This window comes from Stegostoma tigrinum, chromosome 5 (genome assembly GCF_030684315.1).
Source record: "Stegostoma tigrinum isolate sSteTig4 chromosome 5, sSteTig4.hap1, whole genome shotgun sequence".
In the NCBI taxonomy this organism is placed as follows: domain Eukaryota; kingdom Metazoa; phylum Chordata; class Chondrichthyes; order Orectolobiformes; family Stegostomatidae; genus Stegostoma; species Stegostoma tigrinum.
The window spans coordinates 7,557,723-7,575,039 of NC_081358.1; the positions used below are offsets into that span (position 1 = coordinate 7,557,723).

Consider the following 17,317-nt stretch of genomic DNA (forward strand, 5'->3'; position numbering starts at 1 on the left):
CTTTTTCTTTGCTCCAACCAAACAGACTCCAAATCTTAATTCTTCCATCTGAGATCCTCTCTTACTCATGTACAAATCTATTTCCTTGTTAAGAGTCCTATAGCACCACCAATTCCTTTGGGCTTATCCCTCCTAAATATTGAAAAATACTTAAATATTCAGTTTTGAGTCTTGGTCATCCTGTGGCTGCATCTCTGTAATGACAATGAAATATCCATTTACCTCAAGTTTTGCACATGATATATGCATTCAGATAGAGTGTATATAATGCCTAATTCTTAAATACTATTCCCTATTCTGGTCCGATTTAATACTTGCTCGTGTTCTACTTTTGCTTCCAACTTCCTTTTGCCAATTTTGCTTCCCTCAAATCTAAGTTCTATCAGTTTTCCATCTCTACCCTCAACAGCACTAGTGAATCTTCCTGTGAGGAAGCAGCACCTACACACATCTGAAGTTTCTTGTCCACTGTTTTCATTGTCCAAATGTCTCATTTACTCATTGGAGTGACTATTTTGAATCACTTGAAACTACAAATTCTGCTCCCATCCATAATTCTCCTTGAACCAATACCAAACGTGAAGAATCAATGAACCAGGGCTACAATAGCTACAATACATAAGTGGCTTGAATGTAAGTCATTGTACTACACAGTGTTGAATGAAATGGTAAACTTTTATTACAATGGTGCATTACAGCCACAGCATTTAGAATTCCCAAAACATTAAGTTCCACAACAAACACAATCAGACATCTTGTTTACAAACAACATAATATTTTTATCACATAATATTTTAAGAAAATCAACAGAATCAGAATTCATTGACTTGTACAAATCCCTGCTGAAAGCTAGTGAAAATGGAATAGTCATTAGACAACTGAAATAAACATTAAGCTATACTGCTATTCCAGCAATACATGAATACACATATTCATTGTCAGCTTTAAAACATTGATGCTAGGAAAGTTTACTCATCTTGGAAAAGTGAAACTAATTATCTAAGTGTGCAAACATAATTAGGCTTGCACAAATGTTCTTAAAAGAAAATAATTCCCCCACAAAATCTGGAGAAATGGCATGAGCAGCTATTGAGCCTTGTTTTTCCAGGGTTCCCACATAAATTACAAGAGAAGGTCAGTTTGCAAATTTACTGGTAATAGCACAGCTACAGTTCTGCAGTGAACTGTATAATTCTGATTCAAGCAATTCATTCACATTCTCAGGACACATTAGCAACCAACTGCATTGATATAATGCCTTTTACAACGCAAATCATTCCGAGGTTCGTCCACTACCTTTGCTTATCATTGCTTGGCCACTATCTTGGAACTGCCCACTCAACATCAGGTGATTCACGAGCATTTTCCCAAGGAAGGTGAGAGAAGGTCAATAAAAAATGTTCAAATTCCATGAGTGAGACAGGTGAGATGACTAAAAGTGTTAGGCTTAGAGGAACGTTTGAGATAAAGATGTGTTAGGAAAGATGGTGATGTTTCCCGGCAGAATTTCAGAGGTTAAAACTAAGACAACTTGAAAGCATAGCTGCAAGGTTGGAGCCAGAAAATGTAATGTACAAACGTGCAGTCCAGATGACAGAGTGGTTACGTGGTCAAAAGCTCATTTCAATGCCAAACAGATGGCAAGGCCAGTGGATTGGTTGCAGGGAGAAGGGTGGATCCGGTGACCAGGAAACAGAATTTGTGCTGGGAGCAAACTTTTGTCATTGTAGTATTTATTTGAATGAAATCGTTGCCACTGCGGCTTGACAAATCAGAGGCAGTAGAAATATCACAAGTGCTTTGTGTCATCTTTGAACGTGTGAAACTATACGTCATTTTGATAAAGCCATCCAGCTGCACCATTTCAGTGTGAAATAGAAGGTTATGAAGAATACATCTTTGAAAGAATCCAGGAGTTGGGGTTAGGTTTAAAAAAAAGTTGGCACAAGAAAAAGTATCTGCATCTGGGAGTATGTTAAAGTCCTCTCAATATATGATGCACTCATATACATGAGTCAATCGGGCGGCTTGAAAAACTTTCGAGCCCGTGACCCAAATGGTGTATTGACCTGAAATATCACTGTAATCCAATTGCAAGAAAAGTTAACTTATTTGCTTCATGTTTTTCATAACCCTATTGCCTCCCCGGCCCCCCCGACATCTATTTTCCAGCCAATGAAATACTTATATAGAGTTGTCACTGTTGCAATACAAGGAAGTAATAGCATTACAAACATTCATCAAGAACAATGTGAAGCTGATGGGATAATCTGAGTTTTTTGTTACGGTCAGTGAGAGGTAAATGTTGGCCATTCTACTAGAGATAATTCCCTGACTCTACTATGTTCTACTATTTTTTTGAGACACTTTTGGGGACATTTTTTAAGGCTCAACTATAATTCAACATCTATCCAAAATATTCCGATGTTGTGGCCAGAAAAAAAGGAGAAAAAGATTAATGCTGTGCTATTTTAATGGAAAAGCAAGGCAATGTTGTTTATGGGCGTCTTGCTCAGGGAATGTTTGGTCTCCAGAAAACAAAAAGCCAGGAAGTAGCTGCTATAGCAGACAGTGACAGGGACCTCTTCCAGACTGCTGCTACAGGACATCACTCCTGTACTACACCTTCTCTGCCATCTGCTCTGGTAGAACATCAGACAACTTGTGCAGCCCAACCATGTGTTCCTGATCTATCCTCTGACTTGCCATTGTGTGTCGGTCAGCATTCTGCATACCTTCAGTTAAATTTAGTGCAAAAAAGCCTACATAAGCAGCAACAGAAAATTGCCTCAATCTGTGCTGGAGAGATAAACCTACATGTGTTTGTTTTAGCAGCTCCAGTCAAGTTCAAATTATGGCAATCAATAATTTAAGAGAGAAATTTGGTGCCAAAACCCATTTGGCACAATTTGACCCTTTTCCAAAATAATTCTTCCTGCTTCTTCTGCTTATCTTCCTATGCATGGGGACAGTTAAAAAGAAGTGTAGAATGGTAGAACTCAAGAATTTCTGATGAAAATATTCATAAAATATTCAAGATAACCATTTCAAACTGACTTTAATGTTGGGTTTTTTATTTGCATCAAGTGATTCCAGTATCTTTGACCAATATTTCTGTAATTGGACTGGAAAAAATCAATTTCTGTATCCCAACAACAGATGAATAGATCCAGGCATGTTCTTTTTCCATATCCTGAGGTAAAACCAGATTCACCAGCCCAGCTCTTCCCCCCCACCCACTGCATCCCAAAACCAGTCCAACCTGTCTCTGCCTCCCTAACCGGTTCTTCCTCTCACCCATCCCTTCCTCCCACCCCAAGCCGCACCCCCAGCTACCTACTAACCTCATCCCACCTCCTTGACCTGTCCGTCTTCCCTGGACTGACCTATCCCCTCCCTACCTCCCCACCTACACCCTCTCCACCTATCTTCTTTACTCTCCATCTTCGGTCCGCCTCCCCCTCTCTCCCTATTTATTCCAGTTCCCTCCCCCCATCCCCCTCTCTGATGAAGGGTCTAGGCCCGAAACGTCAGCTTTTGTGCTCCTGAGATGCTGCTTGGCCTGCTGTGTTCATCCAGCCTCACATTTTATTATCTTGGAATCTCCAGCATCTGCAGTTCCCATTATCTCTAGAAACCTGTTTGCAGATTGCAGAGAGAAAACAATTAAGCATAGCAGTAATAGCTAGTTCCTGAGGTCTAAACCAGACAAGCAAAAAAATCTGTTTCAAGTGGCTCTTATTAGAGATTAAAGCAATCTTGAAGCGGAAACTAATTTGCTTTCAAACTTGAAATAATCCTTTTGATTATTTCTAGCTTTTGCTTTCTGCACAAGATATGAATACATTAGAAATTTATCTTTCCTCAACAACTGTATTCTGTGCAAACTGCATTAATATCTAAGCAAACACAAATCTGATTACACAAGGCAGAGCTTTCTATAGCCAATCAACAGAACACAAGAAATATGAACAGGAGAACCCCATGCGGTCTTTTGGACCTTTTCTGTCATTTTACAGAACTCTGGGTGACCCACATAAATCTACTTTCCTGCATTCTGTCTACATCCTCATAATTCCGTCATTATCCAAAAGCTATTGACCTCTGCCTTGAATATACTCGATGACTGAGCATCCACTGCTCTTCAGGTAGAGAATTACTTGCAACCTCTTCATTGAAGAAATTCCTCATCATATGGTTGACTCCTTATTCTGAGACTGTGATCCAGTGTTCTTCATCCTCCAGCCAAAGGAAACACTTACTCACAAACTCTGCTATGTGCGTTAATTGTGGTATATCAGCACTCATTCTTAAAAATGACAAGGAACATGGCCCAGATTATTCAATATCTGCTCACAGGTCAATTTCCTCACCCACAAAGTGAGACTAATGAACCTTCACTACACTCATATCAGGGAAAGTATGTCAATATTTAGCTAAGGAAGCGACAACTATGCATAATACTTCAGGGGTGACTTCACTGACACCTTGTGAGCACTTTGCATTCTTTTATAATGGGCAATTTCCCATTCTTCAATCATCCTTGAACTGAATGGATTTCTGGGCAGTTAAAAGCCAACAACGTGGGGCAGCACAGTGGTTCAGTGGTTAGCACTGCTGCCCGGCAGGGACCCCGGTTCAATTCCACCCTCGGGCAACCGTCTGTGTGGGTTTCCGTGATAATGGGAACTGCAGATGCTGAAGAATCCAAGGGAACAAAGTGTGGAGCTGGATGAACACAACAGGCCAAGGAGCATCTCAGGAGCACAAAAGCTGACATTTCGGGCCTAGATCCTTCATCCTTCTGGTTCTCCAGTGTCCTCCCACAGTCCAAAGATGTGCAGGCTCGATGGATTGCCCATGCTAAATTGTCCGTAATAACCAGGGGTATGTGAGCTAGATGGATTAGTCACGGGGATTGCAGGGAAGGGGTAGGGGGATGCGTCTGTGTGGGATGCTATTTGGAGGGGCAGTGTGGGCTTGTTGGGCCAATTGGCCTGTTTCTGCACTGTAGGGGATTGATGATTCTGTTGCTATGGAATTGGAGTTACATAGAGGTCAGACCCAAAAGGACAGAAGATTTCCTTCAATAAAAGACCTTAGTGAGCCAGATGGGTTTTTAAAGTTTTTTTTAAGGTATGGTCTGAGATTAGCTTTCAATCCCAAAATTGTCATTAAATTACGTGTAGGAATTAGACCCATGTCCCCAGAGGATTAACTTGGCCCAGTCTGTCTCAGAATGTTTTAGTGCTATATTCCAATCCTTTTGCAACGAAAACTAATGTATCATATGATAATGGGAACTGTAGATGCTGGAGAATCCAAGATAGCAAAGTGTGAAGCTGGATGAACACAGCAGGCCAAGCAGAATCTCAGGAGTATCATATGTCATATCATATGTCTGCTTAATTCCCTGCAATGCCTAACTTATTGTGATTCATGAATTGGTATGACTTGATTAGTTTTATGAACATGTTTGCCATTTTTTATTATTAAAAACATGTATTTTGTAGGGTTGTTTATCATCAATTCTTGGACAATTTACTTCATATGTATCATGCATTAATAAAACCAAAATGGTAAGTGTAAAAATAAATCAGAAAATTACATGGCTATGTGTAAGATTAGACATTCTACGATAGCCAAGTGTGGGTGTATAGATCACCCAAGAATTTTAATTAATCCAAAAACCAATATTGTAGGTAATAATTATGTTAACTAAAGGTGGAACAGACAAATAGAAAAGGAAATGACTCTAAACAAAATAATATTATGAAAGCAGGGATGCTGAATGAAAGCATCTTGTCATCAGGTGGTTGAATTTCTTCAAAGGAAGCAAATGTTTCAGATCACATTTAGCCGGTTAAACCAAAATCCACCACAGTTCACAAACTGAAGGGAAGGTACATAAAACATTGATCATTCCAATGGGAAAACTAATGCAACAGAAAGAACTTGCGTCTACTCTATGCAATTAGTGATGCAAGGCATTCTAAACTCAGTTAAATACTTTAAAAAGTGTAGTTAGCTATAAAGTAAGGAAATCACAGTAGCCAGAGATAATGGGAACTGCAGATGCTGGAGAATCCGAGATAACAAAGTGTGGGGCTGGATGAACACAGCAGCCCAAGCAGCATCTTAGGACCACAAAAGCTAACAAAGTGTGGAGCTGGATATGCTCCTAAGATGCTGCTTGGCCTGCTGTGTTCATCCAGCTCCACACTTTGTTAAATCACAGTCGTCAATTTGTGACGCTGTCATAAAACTTTACATAAAAGAATGCAAAATTCCCCAGTTAAGCTGTCTGTTTAGATGTGGATTAACAGAAAGCACAGACCAGGTTCTATTGTTAGCTAAAATTGCAACCCATTTTAGAAAAAAAACAGAGATAATGGGAACTGCAGATGCTGGAGAATCCAAGATAACAAAGTGTGAAGCTGGATGAACACAGCAGGCCAAGCAGCATCTCAGGAGCGCAAAAGCTGATGTTTCAGGCCTAGACCCTTCATCAGAGAGGGGGATGGGGAGAGGGTTCTGAAATAAATAAGGAGAGAGGGGGAGGCAGGCCGAAGATGGAGAGAAAAGAAGATAGGTGGAGAGGAGAGTACAGGTGGAGAGGTAGGGAGGGGATAGGTCAGTCCAGGGAAGACGGACAGGTCAAGGAGGTGGGATGAGGTTAGTAGGTAGGAAATGGAGGCGCAGCTTGAGGTGGGAGGAGGGGATAGGTGAGAGAAAGAACAGGTTAGGGAGGTGGGGATGAGCTGGGCTGGTTCTGTGATGCTCTCCGTGGCTCCCTTGTCCGCTCCACACTCCCCTTTAACCCCACTACACCCGGAACCTTCCCCTGCAACTGCAGGAAGTGCTACACTTGCCCCCACACCTCCTCCCTCACCCCCATCCCAGGCCCCAAGATGACTTTCCATATTAAGCAGATGTTCACCTGCACATCTGCCAATGTAGTATACTGTATCCACTGTACCCGGTGTGGCTCCCTCTACATTGGGGAAACCAAGCGGAGGCTTGGGGACTGCTTTGCAGAACACCTCCGCTCGGTTCGCAATAAACAACTGCACCTCCCGGTCGCGAACCATTTTAACTCTCCCTCCCATTCCTTAGACGACATGTCCATCATGGGCCTCCTGCTGTGCCACAATGATGGCACCCGAAGGTTGCAGGAACAGCAACTCATATTCCGCTTGGGAACCCTGCAGCCCAATGGTATCAATGTGGACTTCACAAGCTTCAAAATCTCCCCTCACCCCACTGTATTCCAAAACCAGCCCAGCTCGTCCCCTCCTGCCACTGTATCCCTAAACCAGCCCAGCTTGTCCCCTCCCCCCACTGCATCCCAAAACCAGCCCAGCTCGTCCCCGCCTCCCTAACCTGTTCTTCCTCTCACTTATCCCCTCCTCCCACCTCAAGCCGCACCTCCATTTCCCACCTACTAACCTCATCCCACCTCCTTGACCTGTCTGTCGTCCCCGGACTGACCTATACCCTCCCCACCTCCCTACCTATACTCTCCTCTCCATCTATCTTCTCCTTTACCAATCTTCAGTCCGCCTCCCCCTCTCTCCCTATTTATTTCAGAATCCTCTCTCCATCCCCCTCTCTGATGAAGGGTCTAGGCCCGAAACGTCAGCTTTTGTGCTCCTGAGATGCTGCTGGACCTGCTGTGTTCATCCAGCCTCACATTTCATTATCCACAGATTAATCAACTACTTGTTATTAGACAAATCTCATTTTGAACACACACCTTATGCAATTTATGCCGCACTGGTTGAACAAGTAACAGAGTAAACAAACTCTTACAACGAGTGGGGTAACTTCCTTTATAACATGCAACAATCCCGTCCATAATCCTTGGTTTTGAAAAAGTCCTTTTTCCATTTCAGTCCACAATACAGAAAAATTAAAAGAAAAAGTCTTTTCAAAGTGATCAGATAATGTGCTCTTTCTAACGCTTTTAATTGAGGGGTACATTTCATCCGGGGAAATAGGGAGATCTCCCTTCCTCTCGATGAAGTAATCTGTTACAGTCATCTGAGGGACCAGACATTCAATTTAACATTCTCCAAAATTCATAGAATCTGCAACAGTACAGCAACCTTCCAGTACACAACTTTTAATCAGACCTCTCATGTATTAGAGTTGATCTTTCTCTGCACCTTCTCTGCAGCTGTAACACTATATTCTGCATTCTGTTCTGCTACCCTGATGTACTTATGTATGGTATGCTTTGCCTGAATAGCAACACAAACAATAATTTTCACTGTATCTCAGTACATGTAACAATAATAAGTTAAATCAAGTCTCTGGAGTACGATTTGAAGACACAACCTGTTGAGTCAAAGGAAAATGTGTTATCTTTAAAACAAGGCTGAGATGTCCTGGATGAAAAAAACTGTTAAAAAGGGCTCCAGCTCCACATTGTTATCTCTGACTCCAGCATTGGCAGTTCCTCGTATCACTGCATTTTCGATCCTGAGTTGAAAGTGCAGGGTTGGGAAAATTCCTACCTTTGCAATGCAAACTCAGAAGTGAGTATCTTGGAATGTTCAAGATAACAAAGTATGGAGCTGGATGAGCACAGCAGGCCAAGCAACATCTTAGGAGCACAAAAGCTGACGTTTCGGGCCTAAACCTTTCATCAGAAAAGGGGGATGGGGAGATGATTCTGAAATAAACAGGGAGAGAGGGGGAGGCAGACCAAAGATGGATAGAGGAGAAGATAGGTGGAGAGGAGAGTATAGGTAGGGAGGTGGGGAGGGGATAAGTCAGTCCGGGCAGGATGGACAGGTCAAGGGGGCAGGATGAGGTTAGTAGGTAGGAAATGGTGGTGGAAGGTCTGATCTTGTTTGAGTGAGTATGAACTGGAGTGAGAATAAGCAACCCTGGAAAGTGCTCAAAAGCATCCGCAGGACTGCCATTGTGGAAATTAACTGTGGGAAATACCAAACTCAATGGTGTGGGTTTTCGTTACAGCTAATTAAAAAATAAACAATAAAGCAGAAAACATTCCTGTAACCCATACTTCTCACGCATCTTCATCCCCAACATACCAACACCTATCTATGCTAACCTATGGCCCTTCATATCCTTACCCACCCCCCACTGCATGTTGTTACCACCATATTGAACTGCAAACCAACCTATGGTCTTCCATGACATTGCAAGTTTTCTATGTCAACCTTTACCCTTCTAGCCCTCCCTCATACCCTTTCTAGCCCATGTGCCAACCTAATACTAACTCATGCCATCCATGCATTCCATCCATCACACCCTCCATGTCAGCTCACCCAGCAGGCATCCACCAATGGGCACACCTCAGAACCTGTGCTGAGATTAAATAAAATTAATTAAGTGACTAATAACAAGTTAATTAATTTAAAAATTCTGCAAAATTCATTCACTACATTTAACTTCCCGCAAATACTTAATTTCATACAAAAGCAAGTATTTATATTCATAGTCCCACTTTGAAAATTTTACAAGCAGCTGGAACAGACAATTGCTATAAATTGACAGGCACCCCACTGAGATAACGATGGGTTGTGAAAGTAGTCATGCAGCACAAATATTATATGCAGTCTTGAAAGACAGTCTTGAGTCTTAAGTCAACAGATAGTAAAATCGTAAGCAAAAACAATAATTGCTGAAAAATCTCAACTTGTCTAGCAGCATTCGTGAAGAGAAAACAGAGATAACATTTTGAATCCAGTGACTCTTCTTTAGAAGGATTCTGAAGAAAGACCCCTGACTTGAAAGGGTAACTGCTTTCTTTTCATAGAGGCTGGTAGACCTGTTTAATTTATTCAGCAATTCCTGTTTTTGTTTCGTATTTCCTGTATCTGCAGCTCTTTGCTTTATTTCACTAAAATTACAAGCATGGATTTTCTTTTTATATTGCAGAGGGATCCCTTAACTGCCTGACTGTTCTATGAAAAGCTGGACAATTCCAAAGACGTTAGTCACTTTCTAATGCATATTTGTGTTTCTCCTAACAATGCCAAAAGGCACTGACCTCTCCCAAAGGTGTCCTTGGACCTACTCAAAAGAGTACACCACTTCTGTAAAAGGGACACTCTACCTCTCTAAATAACTCAGTGTCAAGTATTCTTTGAAAAAAAGTGTAACGTGAACAAGTTATGATTTGGACATCCTACAAGTGATAATTGAACCTGGTTGAGTATTGCTGCACTTTAACAGTTGCAGTTACCTCCATGAAACACAAAAATGCAAAGTAGAACCAACCTCACACCCACTCAGTGAAAATGGTAAGTGTTGGGTTTGGGGATGAGTCAGAAAGCCTCACAAACATTCAAACCCACATATGATATATGCTTGTTGATGGGTCTGGGACGGATGTAAGGTAGCAATTCAACTTAAACCAGGTGCCCACAGGCAATTATGTAAATAAAGTAGCCCATCTCTGCAAATTAGGAACACTTGCGTGGCACATTACCTGATACCATAAAACGAGTGCTAGATGCAAAAGCACCAGGTGGAGTCACATTTTACAGCTTTTGCAGTCACTTAACCCACCCATCGGCCATGGAGTTAATATCAAACATAGGATCCCTATGATCAATTAATCCAATGACCTGCCACCTCATCGGTTTCAAATTTAGGTTTCCTATGAGTGAAAGCAACCCTCCAAGTGCCTGGGAGTTTCTCAGAATTGTCCTTTTATCTCCCCATGTGCTGCTGCTGCTGCCAAACATAGGGAATAGTGGGAGATACTGATGAGCAGTTTTGCGCCCAATATCTAACAGAGGATCTGCTGGCATTGGAGGGGTCCAGAGGAGGTTTACAAGAATGATCCCAGGGATGAAAGGCTTGCTTTTTGAGGAGCAGTTGACAACTCTGGGCCTGTACTTGATGGAGTTTAGATGGATCTGATTGAAACTCACAGAATACTGAGGATTGAATGGAGTGGACATGGAGAAGGTTATTCCATTAGGAGGAGAGACTAGGACCTGAGGGCACAGCCTCAGAAGGAAAGGACAATTCTTTACAACTGAAATGAGGTGGAATTTGTACAGCAAGAGGGTGGATAATCTGTGGAACTCACTGCCACAGAAGGCTGTGGAGGTCAAGCCATTGAGTGTGTTTATGACAGAGATAGATAGCCTCTTGATTAGTAAGGGGATGAAGGGTTATGGGGGAATGCAGGAGAATGGGGTTGAGAAACATATCAGATAATTGAATGGCACAGCAGACATAATGGGCCAAATGGCCTAATTCTGTTCTTATGTCTTAATTTTAGTTTGGACCATTTGTATGCGTATTATTGGCATTACTTGCAGCTGATCAATGCTTCAGGTAGCTCCACTCTCCTTTTTCCATATCTCCCAGTTACAGTGGTAATGCCCTGGATTACATTCTCCCCAATCCAATTCTCATAAGTTCTTTTGGTAATTGTAGAGCTATATTTCAGATGTCCGCAGCCAGAATATGCCTGATTCATTTTTGTGGAAAATATGCAGATGCACATAGGGCTCACTGTAGATGGAAGGAAGAAGCACGTCGCCAATGCAACAAATGTCTAGTTATTGATAATACTGACAACCTAACTTCACATACAACAATGAATAATAATGAAAAAACAATATCACCCTGGTAATTTGTTTTCTTTGACATTCCCTGTTGCATAATAAGTTGACAATTAAAAATTTTAGCATCAAAACATCATTTGAATATATTTACAGGAAAATGAATTCTGATTTTGAAATGTAATAAAGTTGTACAGCAACATTTGGATTGGCTAATGGAGAAAGCAAGATAATGGTTTTCTTCAAGACAAAATCAAACTACCGCACATATCTTAAATAAAAACATAAAATACTGAAAGTATAGCAGCTTGGTTTTAATGGCTTTAATGGAAAAGCTAATCTTGACAAAAGTTTGTTCTTAGCAATGTGAGACTTAGATGATAAAGCTGGCTATCTTTATGCCTTGGTTCACCAAAAAAGGGGCACAGCTGCTCCCTACTGACCCTATCCATTCCCCTCATAATCTTATACACCTCAATCATGTTTCCCCTCAGTCTTCTCTCCTCTAAAGAAAACAATCCAAGCCTATCTCGTCTTTCCTTCTAGCTCAACTACTCCATCGCAGGCAACACCTTGATGAACCTCCTCTGTACACCGCTCTAGTGATATCACATCCTTCCTATAGCAAGGTGACCAGAACTGTACATGGTACTCCAACTGTGGCCTAACCAACACTTCGTACAACTCCAACATTACATCCTTGCTTTTATAATCCACATCACAACTGATGAAAGCAAGTGTCTCATGTGCCTTATTAACTATTGTATTTACTGAATTTAGGCATCTGTGAATAATTACCCCAAGATCCCACAGGCCCACTGAGCTACCCAGGGTCCTGCCATTCATTAATTACTCCCTCATTTTGTTTCTTCTTCTTCCAAAACCTCTTACTTATCTGAGTTAAATATCATCTGTCACTTTTCAGCCCATCTCACCAACCTGTCAATACCTTAAATCTTTCAACACACAATCTTCTTCACAATTAACTACCCTACTAATCTTGGTGTTATTCACAAGCTTGCTTAACATTTCCCCCACATTTTCATCTGTATCATTTATGCATATAACAAACAATAAGGGTCGTTGTGTTACACTGCTGGACACTAGACTCCAGTCACAGAAATAATCTTCTACCACAACCCTTTATGTCCGATTACTTAAGCTAGTTTCTGATATCTCCAAGTTTCCCTGAAATCCATGTCGTTGAACCTTGTCAATCAGTCTTCCATGTGCCACCTTGTCAAAAGCTTTGTTGAAGTCCACATAACAACTGAATTTCCATCATCTATGTACTTGATCACATTTTCAAAACATTCTAACAAATTTATGAGGCATGACCTCTCTCCAACAAAGCCGTGCTGATCGTCCCTAATTAACACATGCTTTTCAAAGTAGATATTAATTCTTCCTTTGCCAACTGTTTCCCTACCATTAGTATGACTCTCACCGGTCTATAATTTCCTGGTTCATCTCCACCACCGTTCTTGAAAAGTGGTACAACATTCACCATCGTCCAGTACTCTGGAACTTGCCCCATCGCCAGGGAGGAACTAAAAATCTGTGTCAGAGCTCCTGCAATTTTCTCCCTCGTTTCCCATGGCAGCCTGGGCCAGGCTCCATTCTGCGAGGATATGGATCCCTAGAGTTTGGTAGGACTGGCTGCCTGAATGACCACGGCCAACCCCTTGAAATAGAATGGGATGGGCAGCATGAATGGCTGCAGCTGTAATGTTTAATTGACTGTTATACCTCTTTAGACCACGCAGGACTGCTATATTTGCCTTTCACACATGGGTGTTTGCTCGAAGCACATGTGATGTGTTTACTGGGGACAGTGTTGGCACTGACTATTGGTGTAATAGTAACATAACAGGATGCTATACAGCACCATGCCTACCTGACTGGTAGGCTGAAAGTTGAGTGGGGCCCACAGTTACAGGGTGTTTGCCTTTTGCCCTTTCCACTAAAAAATGATAGAAGCTGGTAGCCTGAAAACCCTGATGTGCTGAGAAATCAATGCAAGCCAACCAGAGGCTATCTGCCCACAAGTCAACACAGACTCCTTGAGAGTGCATTAAAAATGCAATGTGAAATACTCAAAAGCTGGAAGTGTCCAGCTAAGCGCTGAAGTGAGTGAGCAAACTAACCGCCACAATATGTCCCTGTGAGCACAAAACCATCCTAAGTAGATGCACCAGAAGCACACCTGACCCAGTGCACAAAGGTTGGTCTGAGAGCAGGCAAGATGATGTGGTGGGTCTGTGGTTTGCTGGTGCTGACTTGCACTAACAAAGGGCTTGCAGAGCAGAGACGTCAAGGAGTCTGCAGGGTGTCTCTATGAAGCAGCAGTTGCATGGTGGCCAGGACAAACAAGCACTCAGCAAACTGCAGCTACCAGGCACCCACCCTGGTTTACAGTTCTAGAATTTGCCAGCATCTAGTTTCCCCAGTGGAGGAGAGAAGAATTGGAAGTGAGAAGAGTTGACAAGTGAGATCATTTTTCCCCTTCCTACCTCTACAATCTCTTCCAGATATCTGAGCTGCTGTAATTCATCCCTACATGACTGGATTTTAATCTCTCCACCAAACTTGGGAATTCCATCCCAAATCCCATCCAATCATTTCCTTCTCTTTCCTCCTTTAAGATGCTGCTTAGTACCTACGTCTTTGACCAAGAATCTGGATATTTGCCTTATTATCTCCAATTGCTTCACAATGCTTATGTGAAACATCTTCGGACTTCTTCTTATGATAAATGCGGTATTTCAATATAAGCTTTCATTGCATAACCAGCATGATTCGATATTGTGTGCAAATCACAGAATCCCCACATTGTGAAAACAAGTCATTTGGCCCAGCAAGTCCACACTGGCCCTTTGAAGACCATCCCACTCAGAATCTTCCCCCTACACTATCCCTGTAACCCTGCATTTCCCATGGTTAATGCACCTAACCTATACATCCCTGAGCACTGTGGGCAATTTAGCATGGCCAATCCACCTAACCTGCTCATCTTTAGACTGTGAGAGGAAATCAGAGCACCCAGAGAGAACCCATACAGACACTGGGAGAACATGCAAACTCCGCACAGACAGTCACCTCAGGTTGGGATTGAACCCAAATCCCTGCCACTGTGAGGCAGCAGTGCTGATCACTGAGCCATTCTGCTACCCTAAATAATGACTTTGTTTTCAAAGTGGAAAAATGTTTTCTTACAGGGCCATAGACTTATTACAGCACAGAAAGAGGACATCAGCTCATTGCATTCAGTGTTTCTGCTCAAGAAACTAAAGTCATTTTAAAAAAAGGGTATTTTTGTTTGTGTTAAGTGTCAGAATCAACAATGTCTGTGCTAATTAGATTTTCACAGGATCGCTTTTAAATGTAAATGTATTGGTCTGAAAACTTGTTTCTGCACTGCAATCAGCAAAAATACATTTGTTTCAAGTTTATCTGTGAAACTTCACACATACAATTTGTATATATTAATATTGAGGTGTCAGCAGACCCCAAACCATGGAAAATTGCTCAGAAAAAAACTTTTTCTTAACCCTTCAGAGAAGAACCAACCCGTATATACAAGTACAAAGTAAGAATGCCTCACTGCATTTATTTTGAGCACTGAACACACTCAACTGAACAAAGAAACTGAAGTGGAAATAAATTAGTACAGTTAGTACATCTTATATTTTTGGACTGCAAATGCAACTAGAATACATCAAACAACCGATCACCAAAAGAATTCTAAATCTAAATCAAAGCAGGGCAACACTTCAAAATCACAGTATGTATACACTAGAATCCAAGCACTGAAAGAATGGTATGCAGCACAGGAATGAACTGAATGCTGACATGCAGTATGACGCTAAAATTCAGGAGTATACTTATATAACAAGGTCAGTGCTACCAAGCCAATAACTTTCTGAACAAAATACACATGAAGTACTACACCACTAAGATGAAGACGTCTCGGGGAATAATGGTAATCCACAGTACTTCCAAGCAAAATCGCCCACTGATTTCACTGACATCTGTTTGCAGATATCAGTGTTTATATGTATCACTCATTTAAAAGAAGTTGGGGAAAGGGTTGACGTAATTTACATAACCCTGACACACCATTTCTGAGAACCAAGTTTGAATAAATTACAACGTTCAACAAAACTGAGTAACAGATCCCTCTAATTATTTGACAAGAACTAATCAAAACACACTTAGTGAACTTAGACATTGTGTTTCATTTTTGGACTATATTTATCATTGAATCTTTCAACTTGTTTGACAGACCAACTGCGGTACAAAGATATGAAACAGTCTACACGTTACTGGCAGTGATCTTGCTAGCACGTAGATGTCCACATCTGCTCTTTCCAAGCCACTGATCTTGGATACTGTTACTGAACATTTCTAGAGATCAGACTTCCAAGATGACAACATGGGGCTCTATTAAGGATTAAGCTTCTTTAAAACCATTTGCTTTAATCTCAATAAATATGACTCCCTGTCCGGTTACTCTGCTCCTAATTAAATATAAACTCAGATAATAGCAAACACCACTCACCTCATAGACAAATACATAGAAGTTCAGAAACTAACAGAGATACAGATCCTTCCTGATATAATAGTGTGGATCATGCCAAACTGGCGACGCGAGGTTATGCCAGATACCAAGTGCAATGCAGCACCAGCACCTGTTCTAAAACATACTCTGACAATCAACCATTTGACTACTGTTAACCAATCACGTTGAAGAACTGAAGTGGAACAGTCCTGGCTATCTCTAAGCTGTCTTGCTGTGTATTTCAACAAAACTCTAATGGGTTGATTTTGTGTTCTAGAAAAGTTTGCACCCTATGGATTAGCAGCAGATTCTGCAATTTACAGAACGAAGTGTAACACACTAAGGTAACAATCTCATTTAATGTTGTTTAAGAAATATTGGTCCAAATTAAGTGCTCCCATAGTTGCATTATACCATAGTTCATTGCAAATGGGTTGATCTCAAATTGTGTTAAATTTTGCATTTTTATTTCCCAATAATCTGCAAATTTTCCAAATAAAGACTCAAATCTTTTTAACTAATTTTTAATGAATTAACAAATATCTGCTATCTGATAATAAGAAACAGGGCAGAAGCATTTGAGCATCTTGGACTATGAAATGTTCAGACGGAGGATAAAAGATTGCATTTCTCAAAATATAACATTTGTTTAAAACGTATTAGGTAAAATTAAAGGAACAATTATATCCTCTCCCTTGTAGGATGAACACAACATTGGTTATCATAAATACTCATTCTGGGTCCTGGTTAAATATCCCCCAGGTCGAGTCCAAGTTGATGGATAGACATAGCAGTGGTAAAATATGTATTCCTGTTAATCATGCCACTTGCTGCCATGTTAGTTTCATTCCTTTCAGAAATGGCTGAGATTACTAACAGGCATTATTTATACTATTGGAATCCAACAATCTATTTATGGCCCCAAAATTTTAATAAAGAATTGTTGCACATTTCAACAATGCTCAATTTGCCAATAAAACCCCTCAGCAAATGGATCCAGAGCTAGGACAGATCCAGAAATCAAGTTGATTATTTTTGTATCTTGGTCTACTTGATTCTGCGCAATCAACATATCAACTCCGGGCATTTCTCCTACCCCCGAGACTGCTGTTTTTACAGCTTTATTGGACCCCCATAAGTTTTAACAGATCTTTGCATCCTATGGAAATGATTTAAACCTATTTGCCATTAACTTTCAAAT

The 17,317-nt window shown here is 41.1% G+C and overlaps 1 protein-coding gene across 13 annotated transcripts in view; it reads right to left on the bottom strand.

Moving 5' to 3' along the window:
• The window catches only part of LOC125451860 (cAMP-regulated phosphoprotein 21-like), a 405,355-nt gene that overhangs the window by 312,211 nt on the left and 75,827 nt on the right, over positions 1–17,317 (bottom strand). For 9 of the 13 annotated variants that reach the window (XM_059645783.1, XM_059645785.1, XM_048529538.2 and 6 more), the window contains exon 1: positions 16,117–16,230. The exons of 3 other annotated variants lie outside the window; for them this stretch is intronic. The gene's annotated coding sequence lies outside the window, so the exon portion shown is untranslated. Of the gene's footprint in view, positions 1–16,116; positions 16,231–17,317 lie in introns of those variants that run through there. One more of the 13 variants, XM_048529531.2, reaches the window with a different exon arrangement.